We start from the raw sequence: 14,355 nt of genomic DNA on the forward strand, positions 1-14,355 counted from the left end.
TGCTTTATGTGGTTACTAATGGTGGTTTTTAATTAAAAGGTGTGCACAACTGCATTGAGAAGAATGAAAAGAAAGCACCAATTCAAAATTGGAGGGCACTCAAGACATCGTTTTGTTGTAATTGATGAGTCCAAATTCAGTCATAAAAGAAAGGTACTCAAATGAAAAAAATAAAAAAAAATTAGTTAGGTAATTTAGCATTAGCAGAACTGCATTTGGTTAAACAAGATTTTGTGGGCACACTTATAAGATCTATTGTGTATTTGTGTATACCGTATTTTTCAGACTATAAGTCGCACCTAAGTACAAGTTGCATCAGTCCAAAAATACGTCATGAGGAGGAAAAAGACATATATAATTTATATATTACATATATTTATTAAGAACCAAGAGAAACATTATTGTCTACAGCCGCTAGAGGTCGCTCTATGCTGCTCAGTGTTTGCAACAGGAGAACAGCATGGAGCGCCCTCTCGTGGCTGTAGACAATAATGTTTTCTCTTGGTTCATGTCAAATAAATTGTGATAAACAAGTCGCACCTGATTATAAGTCACAGGACCAGCCAAACTATGAAAAAAACTGCGACTTATAGTCTGGAAAATATGGTACTTAATTGATATTGTATATTTCTTACAGTATAACCGTGGACGGTATGGTGGTACCTGGGCAAGACACGGATGGGTGTTTGGTCTGTTAGAAGTACACCACTGTAGCCGAAGGCCTATTCTTAAGCTGGTCCCTTCACGAGCACGCAAAACTCTGCTTCCAATCATTAGGCGGCATGTGCGTAGAGGTTCAACAATTTACAGTGATTCCTGGCGGGCATATGTACAGTCCCTCACTACACAAGGCTATCACCACTATCCGGTAAACCACAAAAACAACTTTGTGGATCCACAGACTGGCAGCCACACTCAACACATTGAGAGATACTGGCAAACAATTAAAGGACAAGTGTGGAGATTAAGGGGGAACCGTACTGAGAAAATGCTGAAGAGTCACTTAAAGTTTATTGAATGGACATATTGGTTAGGAAAGAAAAACAAAAACGGCATCTTTGGAAGGCTAATTCAGGACATAAGTCAAAAGTACAGAGTGTGAATGGACTGTGACCTCAGTGGACTTTCAAGAACACACTTTAGAGCGTATAATATACTATAGAATTAATTAATAAAATATGTATTAATTCTTATTAAAGTTTGTGAAACATTAAATTTTAGCAGCTGGTTATATGTTGTATTTGATGTAAAGGTCTATCATTGTTGAGTTTTTGAGGGTAAAATAAATATATTTACATTTAGAATTTTCAATTTATTAGTCACCCTTTGTGTTTACTGGCAGGTGGACAAAAAAGTTCAATCAGTTCAACTCTAGATTACTGAGTTAAAGCACTTTATTATTAAATTTAAATGTAATTAGGAAGCTAGTGCATGTATTTAAACTGTGAACTAGTGAGTCGATTCAAACTACGTTACAGATGGATAAGGTATAGATAAACATGAAGTACACTTAAGTACAATTTTGATGCACTTTATTTTACGTAGCTTATCCCAGTGTAATATTCAGTAATTTAAATGTAATTAGAAAGCTAGTGCATGTATTTAAACTCTGAACTAGTGAGTCGATTCAAACTACGTTACAGATGGATAAGGTATGTAGATACATTATGAAGTACACTTAAGTACACTCTTGATACACTTTATTTTATGTAGCTTATCCCAGTGTAATATTCTGTAATTTAAATGTAATTAGGAAGCTAGTGCATGTATTTAAACTGTGAACTAGTGAGTCGATTCAAACTACGTTACAGATGGATAAGGTATGTTGATACATTATGAAGTACACTTAAGTACAATTTTGATGCACTTTATTTTACGTAGCTTATCCCAGTGTAATATTCAGTAATTTAAATGTAATTAGGAAGCTAGTGCATGTATTTAAACTGTGAACTAGTGAGTTGATTCAAACTACATTACAGGTGGATAAGGTATGTTGATACATTATGAAGTACACTTAAGTACCCTCTTGATACACTTTATTTTACGTAGCTTATCCCAGTGTAATATTCAGTAATTTAAATGTAATTAGGAAGCTAGTGCATGTATTTAAACTGTGAACTAGTGAGTCGATTCAAACTACGTTACAGATGGATAAGGTATGTAGATACATTATGAAGTACACTTAAGTACACTCTTGATACACTTTATTTTACGTAGCTTGTTCCAGTGTAATATTCTGTAATTTAAATGTAATTAGGAAGCTAGTGCATGTATTTAAACTGTGAACTAGTGAGTCGATTCAAACTATGTTACAGATGGATAAGGTATAGATACACATGAAGTACACTTAAGTACACTCTTGATACACTTTATTTTAGGTAGCTTATCCCAGTGTAATATTCGGTAATTTAAATGTAATTAGAAAGCTAGTGCATGTATTTAAACTGTGAGCTAGTGAGTCGATTCAAACTACGTTACGGATGGATAAGGTATGTAGATACATTATGAAGTACACTTAAGTACACTCTTGATACACTTTATTTTACGTAGCTTATCCCAGTGTAATATTCGGTAATTTAAATGTAATTAGAAAGCTAGTGCATGTATTTAAACTGTGAACTAGTGAGTCGATTCAAACTACGTTACAGATGGATAAGGTATGTAGATACATTATGAAGTACACTTAAGTACACTCTTGATACACTTTATTTTATGCTTGTCCCAGTGTAATATTCTGTAATTTAAATGGTATTAAGAAGCTAGTGCATGTATTTAAACTGTGAACAAGTGAGTCGATTCAAACTACGTTACAGATGGATAAGGTATAGATACACATGAAGTACACTTAAGTACACTCTTGATACACTTTATTTTAAGTAGCTTATCCCAGTGTAATATTCTGTAATTTAAATGTAATTAGAAAGCTAGTGCATGTATTTAAACTGTGAACTAGTGAGTCGATTCAAACTACGTTACAGATGGATAAGGTATGTAGATACATTATGAAGTACACTTAAATACACTCTTGATACACTTTATTTTACGTAGCTTATCCCAGTGTAACATTCTGTAATTTAAATGTAATTAGAAAGCTAGTGCATGTATTAAAACTGTGAACTAGTAGTCGATTCAAACTACGTTACAGATGGATAAGGTATGTAGATACATTATGAAGTACACTTAAGTACACTCTTGATACACTTTATTTTATGCTTGTCCCATGTAATATTCTGTAATTTAAATGTTATTAGGAAGCTAGCACATGTATTTAAGATGTGACAAGTTTATTCAAAATAAGATGGCAAGGTACAAACTAAAGTACAACACGTAGGCCTACTACAGAACTTGATGGGTTGTAAGCCATTGATTCATTCACATCTGACTTACTCCCATCTATGCAGCTCATATCAATTGATATGGAAAGAAGAGGAAGAGAAGCTATTGTTTTACCATTTCACCTTCTGTTGGGGTGGTCTGTGCTCATGCAGATCCTATGTTAGCAGCAATGATTTGTGGCAAGAATTCTGCTCTTCTGATGTAGCAGTGTTTTGTGAGAATAATTATTTTAAAAGATCTGGATCACCCTGTTACACCAACAGCTGTGTAATCAACTTTGCCCTTTCATACGTGTAGCAGCCTACAGAACATACAAAATTACCCTATGTAACCAGAGGCTTTTCCACACCTTAGTAACATATGTAGGTACTTGTTGTTACATTGTGTAGTACTAAGTGCTTTTTTATATAATTACATATGTAACACATCTGTAACAAGATCTTTTATTACATCAGTAGGTAGCTGTGTAATGGACTCGCCCTGTTACATAAGTGTAACAGTTGCTGCGTATTACATGTGCATAATTACAATCTGTAAGTACATGCTGTTCCATAACTTAGTTACATATTAAGTACATTTTGTTACATGTTATTACACCATCTACTACTAAGTACTTAATGAGGTAATTACTCTGTATTATGGACACCGTAAAATAAAGTGTTACCAAACATTGTATTTCATAAGGCATAAGCATCTTTCAGTTTGGCAAGATTTGCACTGAATATTGAATAAAGCAGCTTTCTCTCATTGAGAGACAATCTTTTGAGCAGATTTGGGCTAGATTTCACTTCATTTGAACAGAAGCACTATTTCAACATAACTGGTCTCAGAAACTTGTAAACTGACAATCTTGAGTATTGAAGTCCTAACACAAGTTTTTGTGCATATAACTTCTAACACATTAAAAACTGTCTCAACACATTGCAGAAATGATTTTATTTCATAAGACATAAGCATCTTTCAGTTTGGCAAGATTTGCACTGAACATTGAATGAAGCAGCTCTATCTCACAGAGAGACAAGCTTTTGAGCAGATTTGGGATAGATTTCACTTCATTTGAACAGAAGCACTATTTCAACATAAGTGGCCTCAGAAACCTGTAAATTGACAATCTTGAGCATTGAAGTCCTAACATAAGTTTTTGTACAAATAACTTCGAACACATTAAAAACTGTCTCACCGCATTGCAGAAATCATTTTATTTCATAAGACAGAAGCATCTTTCAGTTTAGCAAGATTTGCACTGAACATTGAATGAAGCAGCTCTATCTCACAGAGAGACAAGCTTTTGAGCAGATTTGGGTTAGATTTCACTTCATTTGAACAGAAGCACTATTTCAACATTACTGGTCTCAGAAACCTGTGAACTGACAATCTTGAGCATCGATGCTCTAACATAAGTTTTTCTGCATATAACTTCTAACACATTAACAACTGTCTTACAGCATTGCAAAAACATTGTATTTTATAAGGCATAAGCATCTTTCAGTTTGGCAAGATTTGCACTGAATATTGAATTAAAGCAGCTTTCTCTCATAGAGAGACAAGCTTTTGAGCAGATTTGGGCTAGATTTCACTTCATTTGAACAGAAGCACTATTTCAACATAACTGGTCTCAGAAACTTGTAAACTGACAATCTTGAGTATTGAAGTCCTAACATAATTTTTGTGCATATAACTTCTAACACATTAAAAACTGTCTCAACGCATTGCAGAAATCATTTCATTTCATAAGACATAAGCATCTTTCAGTTTGGCAAGATTTGCACTGAACATTGAATGAAGCAGCTCTATCTAACAGAGAGACAAGCTTTTGAGCAGATTTGGGCTAGATTTCACTTCATTTGAACAGAAGCACTATTTCAACATTACTGGTCTCAGAAACCTGTAAACTGACAATCTTGAGCATTGAAGCTCTAACATAAGTTTTTGTGCATATAACTTCTAACACATTAAAAACTGTCTTACAGCATTGCAAAAACATTGTATTTCATAAGGCATAAGCATCTTTCAGTTTGGCAAGATTTGCACTGAATATTGAATAAAGCAGCTTGCTCTCATAGAGAGAGACAAGCTTTTGAGCAGATTTGGGCTAGATTTCACTTCATTTGAACAGAAGCACTATTTCAACATTAAGTGGTCTCAGAAACCTGTAAATTGATAATCTTGAGCATTGAAGTCCTATCATATGTTTTTGTACATATAACTTCGAACACATTAAAATCTGTCTCACCGCATTGCAGAAATCATTTTATTTCATAAGACATAAGCATCTTTCAGTTTGGCAAGATTTGCACTGAACATTGAATGAAGCAGCTCTATCTAACAGAGAGACAAGCTTTTGAGCAGATTTGGGCTAGATTTCACTTCATTTGAACAGAAGCACTATTTCAACATTACTGGTCTCAGAAACCTGTAAACTGACAATCTTGAGCATTGAAGCTCTAACATAAGTTTTTGTGCATATAACTTCTAACACATTAAAAACTGTCTTACAGCATTGCAAAAACATTGTATTTCATAAGGCATAAGCATCTTTCAGTTTGGCAAGATTTGCACTGAATATTGAATAAAGCAGCTTTCTCTCATAGAGAGAGACAAGCTTTTGAGCAGATTTGGGCTAGATTTCACTTCATTTGAACAGAAGCACTATTTCAACATTAAGTGGTCTCAGAAACCTGTAAATTGATAATCTTGAGCATTGAAGTCCTATCATATATTTTTGTACATATAACTTCGAACACATTAAAATCTGTGTCACCGCATTGCAGAAATCATTTTATTTCATAAGACATAAGCATCTTTCAGTTTGGCAAGATTTGCACTGAACATTGAATGAAGCAGCTCTATCTCACAGAGAGAAAAGCTTTTGAGCAGATTTGGGCTAGATTTCACTTCATTTGAACAGAAGCACTATTTCAACATTACTGGTCTCAGAAACCTGTGAACTGACAATCTTGAGCATTGAAGTCCTAACATATGTTTCTGTGCATATAACTTCTAACACATTAATAACTGTCTTACAGCATTGCAAAAACATTGTATTTCATAAGGCATAAGCATCTTTCAGTTTGGCAAGATTTGCACTGAATATTGAATAGAGCGGCTTTCTCTCATTGAGAGACAAGCTTTTGAGCAGATTTGGGCTAGATTTCACTTCATTTGAACAGAAGCACTATTTCAACATAACTGGTCTCAGAAACTTCTAAACTGACAAGCTTGAGCATTGAAGCTCTAACATAAGTTTTTGTGCATATAACTTCTAACACATTAACAACTGTCTTACAGCACTGCAAAAACATTGTATTTCATAAGGCATAAGCATCTTTCAGTTTGGCAAGATTTGCACTGAATATTGAATAAAGCAGCTTTCTCTCATTGAGAGACAATCTTTTGAGCAGATTTGGGCTAGATTTCACTTCATTTGAACAGAAGCACTATTTCAACATAACTGGTCTCAGAAACTTGTAAACTGACAATCTTGAGTATTGAAGTCCTAACACAAGTTTTTGTGCATATAACTTCTAACACATTAAAAACTGTCTCAACACATTGCAGAAATGATTTTATTTCATAAGACATAAGCATCTTTCAGTTTGGCAAGATTTGCACTGAACATTGAATGAAGCAGCTCTATCTCACAGAGAGACAAGCTTTTGAGCAGATTTGGGCTAGATTTCACTTCATTTGAACAGAAGCACTATTTCAACATAAGTGGTCTTAGAAACCTGTAAGTTGACAATCTTGAGCATTGAAGTCCTAACATAAGTTTTTGTACAAATAACTTCGAACACATTAAAAACTGTCTCACCGCATTGCAGAAATCATTTTATTTCATAAGACAGAAGCATCTTTCAGTTTAGCAAGATTTGCACTGAACATTGAATGAAGCAGCTCTATCTCACAGAGAGACAAGCTTTTGAGCAGATTTGGGTTAGATTTCACTTCATTTGAACAGAAGCACTATTTCAACATTACTGGTCTCAGAAACCTGTGAACTGACAATCTTGAGCATCGATGCTCTAACATAAGTTTTTCTGCATATAACTTCTAACACATTAACAACTGTCTTACAGCATTGCAAAAACATTGTATTTTATAAGGCATAAGCATCTTTCAGTTTGGCAAGATTTGCACTGAATATTGAATTAAAGCAGCTTTCTCTCATAGAGAGACAAGCTTTTGAGCAGATTTGGGCTAGATTTCACTTCATTTGAACAGAAGCACTATTTCAACATAACTGGTCTCAGAAACTTGTAAACTGACAATCTTGAGCATTGAAGTCCTAACATAATTTTTGTGCATATAACTTCGAACACATTAAAATCTGTCTCACCGCATTGCAGAAATCATTTTATTTCATAAGACATAAGCATCTTTCAGTTTGGCAAGATTTGCACTGAACATTGAATGAAGCAGCTCTATCTCACAGAGAGACAAGCTTTTGAGCAGATTTGGGCTAGATTTCACTTCATTTGAACAGAAGCACTATTTCAACATTACTGGTCTCAGAAACCTGTGAACTGACAATCTTGAGCATTGAAGTCCTAACATATGTTTTTGTGCATATAACTTCTAACACATTAATAACTGTCTTACAGCATTGGAAAAACATTGTATTTCATAAGGCATAAGCATATTTCAGTTTGGCAAGATTTGCACTGAATATTGAATGAACCAGCTTTCTCTCATAGAGAGACAATCTTTTGAGCAGATTTGGGCTAGATTTCACTTCATTTGAACAGAACACTATTTCAACATTCCTGGTCTCAGAAACCTGTAAACTGACAATCTTGAGCATTGACGCTCTAACATAAGTTTATGTGCATATAACTTCTAACACATTAACAACTGTCTTACAGCATTGCAAAAACATTGTATTTCATAAGACAGAAGCATCTTTCAGTTTAGCAAGATTTGCACTGAACATTGAATGAAGCAGCTCTATCTCACAGAGAGACAAGCTTTTGAGCAGATTTGGGTTAGATTTCACTTCATTTGAACAGAAGCACTATTTCAACATTACTGGTCTCAGAAACATGTGAACTGACAATCTTGAGCATTGAAGTCCTAACATAAGATATTGTGCATATAACTTCTAACACATTAAAAACTGTTTCACTGCATTGCAAAAACATTTTATTTCATTAGATATAAGCATCTTTCAGTTTGGCAAGTTTTGCACTTAACATTGAATGAAGTAGCTTTCTCTCATTGAGAGAGAAGGTTTTAAGCATATTTGGGCTAATTTGCAGTTCATTTGAACAGAAGCACTATTTGAACATTAGTGGTCCCAGAAACCTGTAAACTGACAATCTTGAGCATTGAAGCTCTAACATAAGTTTTGTGCAGATAACTTTTAAAACATTAAAAACTGTCTCACTGCATTGCAAAAAACATTATATTTGATAAGACATAAGCATCTTTCAGTTTGGCAAGATTTGCACTACACATTGAATGAAGCAGCTTTCTCTCATTGAGAGGTAAGATTTTAAGCAGATTTGGGCTAGTTTGCAGTTCATTTGAACAGTCAAAGTCAAAGTCACTTTTATTTATGTAGTGCTTTAAACAAAATACATTGCGTCAAAGCAACTGAACAACATTCATTAGGAAAACAGTGTCAATAATGCAAAATGATAGTTAAAGGCAGTTCATCATTGGCTTCAGTTATGTCATCTCTGTTAAGTTAAATAGTGTCTGTGCATTTATTTGCAATCAAGACAACGATATCGCTGCAGATGAAGTGTCCCCAACTAAGCAAGCCAGAGGCAACAGCAGCAAGGAACCGAAACTCCATCGGTGACGGAATGGAGAAAAAAACCTTGGGAGAAACCAGGCTCAGTTGGGGGGCCAGTTCTCCTCTGACCAGACGAAACCAGTAGTTCAATTCCAGGCTGCAGCAAAGTCAGATTGTGCAGAAGAATCATCTGTTTCCTGTGGTCTTGTCCTGGTGCTCCTCTGAGACAAGGTCTTTACAGGGGATCTGTATATGGGGCTCTAGTTGTCATGGTCTCCGCTGTCTTTCAGGGATGTAGAGGTCCTTTCTAAGTGCTGATCCACCATCTGGTCTGGATACGTACTGGATCCGGGTGACTGCAGTGACCCTCTGATCTGGACACAGACTGGATCTGGTGGCCACGGTGACCTCGGAACAAGAGAGAAACAGACAAATATTAGCGTAGATGCCATTCTTCTAATGATGTAGCAAGTACATAGGGTGTTATGGGAAGTGTTTCCGGTTCCGGTTTACCTAATTAATGCAGCCTAAAAATTATTTAACGGATTTAAATATTAAAAGCATATTAGTATGTTATGTGTATGTCAGGTTAAAGAGATGGGTCTTTAATCTAGATTTAAACTGCAAGAGTGTGTCTGCCTCCCGAACAATGTTAGGTAGGTTATTCCAGAGTTTAGGCGCCAAATAGGAAAAGGATCTGCATCCTGCAGTTGATTTTGATATAGGTATTATCAAATTGCCTGAGTTTTGAGAACGTAGCGGACGTAGAGGATTATAATGTAAAAGTAGCTCATTGAAATACTGAGGTGCTAAACCATTCAGGGCTTTATAAGTAATAAGCAATATTTTAAAATCTATACGATGTTTGATAGGGATCCAGTGCAGTGTTGACAGGATCGGGCTAATAAATAAATACTTCCTGGTTCTAGTAAGAACTCTTGCTGCTGCATTTTGGACTAGCTGTAGTTTGTTTACTAAGCGTGCAGAACAACCACCCAGTAAAGCATTACAATAATCTAACCTTGAGGTCATAAATGCATGGATTAACATTTCTGCATTTGACATTGAGAGCATAGGCCGTAATTTAGATATATTTTTGAGATGGAAAAATGCAGTTTTACAAATGCTAGAAATGTGGCTTTCTAAGGAAAGATTGCGATCAAATAGCACACCTAGGATCCTAACTGATGACGAAGAATTGACAGAGCAACCATCAAGTCTTAGACAGTGTTCTAGGTAATTACAAGCGGAGTTTTTAGGTCCTATAATTAACACCTCTGTTTTTTCAGAATTTAGCAGTAAGAAATTACTCGTCATCCAGTTTTTTATATCGACTATGCAATCCATTAGTTTTTCAAATTGGTGTGTTTCACCGGGCCGCGAAGAAATATAGAGCTGATTATCATCAGCATAACAGTGAAAGCTAACACCATGTTTCCTGATGATTTCTCCCAAGGGTAACATATAAAGCGTGAAGAGTAGCGGCCCTAGTACTGAGCCTTGAGGTACTCCATACTGCACTTGTGATCGATAGGATACATCTTCATTCACTGCTACGAACTGATGGCGGTCATATAAGTACGATTTAAACCATGCTAATGCACTTCCACTGATGCAAACAAAGTGTTCAAGTCTATGCAAAAGAATGTTGTGGTCAATTGTGTCAAACGCAACACTAAGATCCAATAAAACAGAAGCACTATTTGAACATTAGTGGTCTCAGAAACCTGTAAACTGACAATCTTGAGCATTGGAGCTCTAACATAAGTATTTGTGCATATAACTTCAAACACATTTAAATCTGTCTCACTGCATTGCAAAAAGCATTTTATTTCATTAGACATAAGCATCTTTCAGTTTGTCAAGTTTTGCACTAAACATTGAATGAAGCAGCTTTCTCTCATTGAGAGAGAAGGTTTTAAGCAGATTTGGGCTAGTTTGCAGTTCATCCTGTAAACTGACAATCTTGAGCATTGAAGCTCTAACATGGTTACTTCAAGTGAAACAATAAATCAACATCTAAACCTTAGTTCATTCTCAATAAGATCTTCTGTAGACGTCTGACAGAAATAAAGTCAGTCTGGTTATTAATAAGTGGAGCTGGTGATGCTGTTTGTGGGGTTGTTTAATCAGATCTTGAGAAATGTAATGTATTTCATTTCAGTTTAATTCATCTAAGGCTGTGTCTGAAGTCAGTTGTAGTTCCTTTCTCTTTTCAGTGATTCTGTTTGTTAACAGCAGGTGTTAATCACTAATGCTCAATTATCAATCAATTAATCACTTCATTATTTAATTGCAATGTAAATCTTCTTTCAGTGAACTCAACTGAATTAAAGGGTTAGTTCACCCAGATAGCAAATTTATGTAATTAATAACTTACCCTCATGTTGTTTCAAACCCGTAAGACCTCCGTTTATCTTTGGAACACAGTTTAAGATATTTTAGATTTAGTCCGAGAGCTCTCAGTCCCGCCATAGAAGCTGTGTGTACGGTATACTGTCCATGTCCAGAAAGGTAAGAAAAACATCATCAAAGTAGTCCATGTGACATCAGAGGGTCATTTAGAATTTTTTGAAGCATCGAAAATACATTTTGGTCCAAAAATAGCAAAAACGACGACTTTATTCAGCATTGTCTTCTCTTCCGTGTCTGTTGTGAGAGAGAGTTCAAATCAAAGCAGTCTGGATATCCGGTTCGCGAAAGAAATATTTAGTTCACCAAATCGAACTGATTCGTTTTAAACGGTTCGCATCTCTAATACGCATTAATCCACAAATGACTTAAGCTGTTCACTTTTTTAATGTGGCTGACACTCCCTCTGAGTTCAAACAAACCAATATCCCGGAGTAATTCATGTACTCAAACAGTACACTGACTGAACTGCTGTGAAGAGAGAACTGAAGATGAACACGAGCCGATCCAGATAACAAACAAAACATTGACTCGTTCACAAGTCAAAAACCTTTTTTGTCAGACGTGTCCTATTCGTGAACCGAGGAGCTGATGATACTGCGCATGTGTGATTCAGCGTAAAGCAGACCGACACACAGGGCGTCTGAACTGAACTGATTCTTTTGGTGATTGATTCTGAACTGATTCTGTGCTAGTGTTATGAGCGCGGGTAAACCGAAGGCTTAAATCAAGGGCAATCATCGCAAATGACGCCATTATACGTCGAGCGCAAAAGAACCAGTGAACCGTTTTCTTCAACCGGTTTATTGAATCGAACTGTCCGAAAGAACTACTGGTGATCCGAAAACCGATGCAACCGGTTCTTCACTCGTGAACGAGTCAGTCTATTATTCACTATCTGGCTCGGCTCGGTGTTCATCTTCAGTTCTCTCTTCACAGCAGTTCAGTCAGTGTACTGCTTGAGTGCATGCATTACTCTGGGATATTGGTTTGTTTGAACTCAGAGGGAGTGTCAGCCACCTTAAAAAAGTTAACAGCTTAAGTCATTTGTAAATTAATGCGTATTAGAGATGCGAACCGTTTAAAATGATTCAGTTCGATTTGGTGAACTGAATGATTGTTCGCGAACCGGATATCCAGCTGCTTTGTTTTGAACTCTCTCTCACAACAGACACGGAAGAGAAGACAATGCTGAATAAAGTCGTCGTTTTTGCTATTTTTGGACCAAAATGTATTTTCGATGCTTCAAAAAATTCTAACCGACCCTCTGATGTCACATGGACTACTTTGATGATGTTTTTCTTACCTTTCTGGACATGGACAGTATACCGTACACACAGCTTCAATGGAGGGACTGAGAGCTCTCGGACTAAATCTAAAATATCTTAAAACTGTGTTCCAAAGATAAACTGAGGTTTTACGGGTTTGAAACAACATCAGGGTAAGTTATTAATTACATAAATTTGCTATATGGGTGAACTAACCCTTTAAGTTCAGAGTACTTAAATGGTTTAAGGCAGTCGGTTTACTCAAACGGTATGAGTTAACCTAATTTGTCAGGTTTTTAAGGATATCTGTTTACTCACGGTTTGAGTTAAGTTACTTGTCGGTTTTACAGTGTATATCTCTATTATCATAACAGTCTGAGTAATTTTGATTCCTGAACAGTAAACTTTGAAGTGTCAGCTTTGTGAACAAATGTTGATTATGTATCTAGTCAGAAAGAATCATGAGCAGAAACCTTTTTATTTTGGTTATGTCATTTCTGTCTCCATGCCAAAAATGGGGAGTGACTGGTAAAGGGTTAACCAACTTTCATGGCCCTACAATATTTTGTTCTGAGAATATCTGTACAAACAGTATATCAAAATAAACAATTGGCGTTGAAACATTGTCTCATAAATGACATAAAAATCTGTCACTGGTGGGGAAACAATCAAAATTGCTGACTCAAACTAAATATATTACGCTATACTAAGAAGGACTGGTAGAAATAGCTTTCTACATAACAATTGCAGGTTACCACTTTTTACAGTATAGTATTTAAATGCGCATTATAGAGTCATCTTTGTTCTATAAATTTTTCTGTAAGTACCTGGAAGATAAATTAATCATGAGTCATTGTCAGAGAGAGCTGTCTCTATCCACATTAGCTCTCTACTTCACTTCCATTTGTTTTTTTTGTTTGTTTTTGGTACTAGTGATGTCCAAACCTTTGTTTATGAATATGCACTGTTAAAAAATAATCATTAAGACTATTCATAGTACTTAACTATACATTTAATTTTTTTGTTTTCAGGGAAATGCCTTTCCATCACATTTTATGTAAAGGACAAGTACAAATTTTTCTTAACATTTATAGATTTGATTTTGTGCCTTGGTCTTTTCATCCAGCATTTAATAATGCTATATCAACAATCTGCATACAAATTGTGTGGATGGTAACCCATCTATTGCTGTTGTGCTACACACAGAATATTACAGGTTTATTTGGACAGTTTAAGTGTTATGATTTAAAATTAAAAATGTTTAGATTGCATATATTGTTTTCATGTATCTTTACTTTACAAATGTATATCCGACCTAGATAAACCATTGCAGCTAAATCTGATAACAGTGATTATCATAAAATTAAATGTTTTTATTTTTGTGTTCACAGATGCTGTGATTGCTCGTTTTGAAGGGGCCACTCCTTCCCAAATCAGGGCTTTACTTCGACAAAAGTGTAACAATGAGGGTTATGCTAAAAAAAATCAGGAAAGTGGTGTGTTTAAAGGTGATAATAATTAATTGAGAATTTGTAATAGGCTGAAGTGACCTACTAAAGGGGTAGTCAATTAAAAGTTCATGCAGTTCTTTATTTGTTCTCT

This window comes from Carassius carassius, chromosome 39, assembly GCF_963082965.1.
Source record: "Carassius carassius chromosome 39, fCarCar2.1, whole genome shotgun sequence".
NCBI lineage: Eukaryota > Metazoa > Chordata > Actinopteri > Cypriniformes > Cyprinidae > Carassius > Carassius carassius.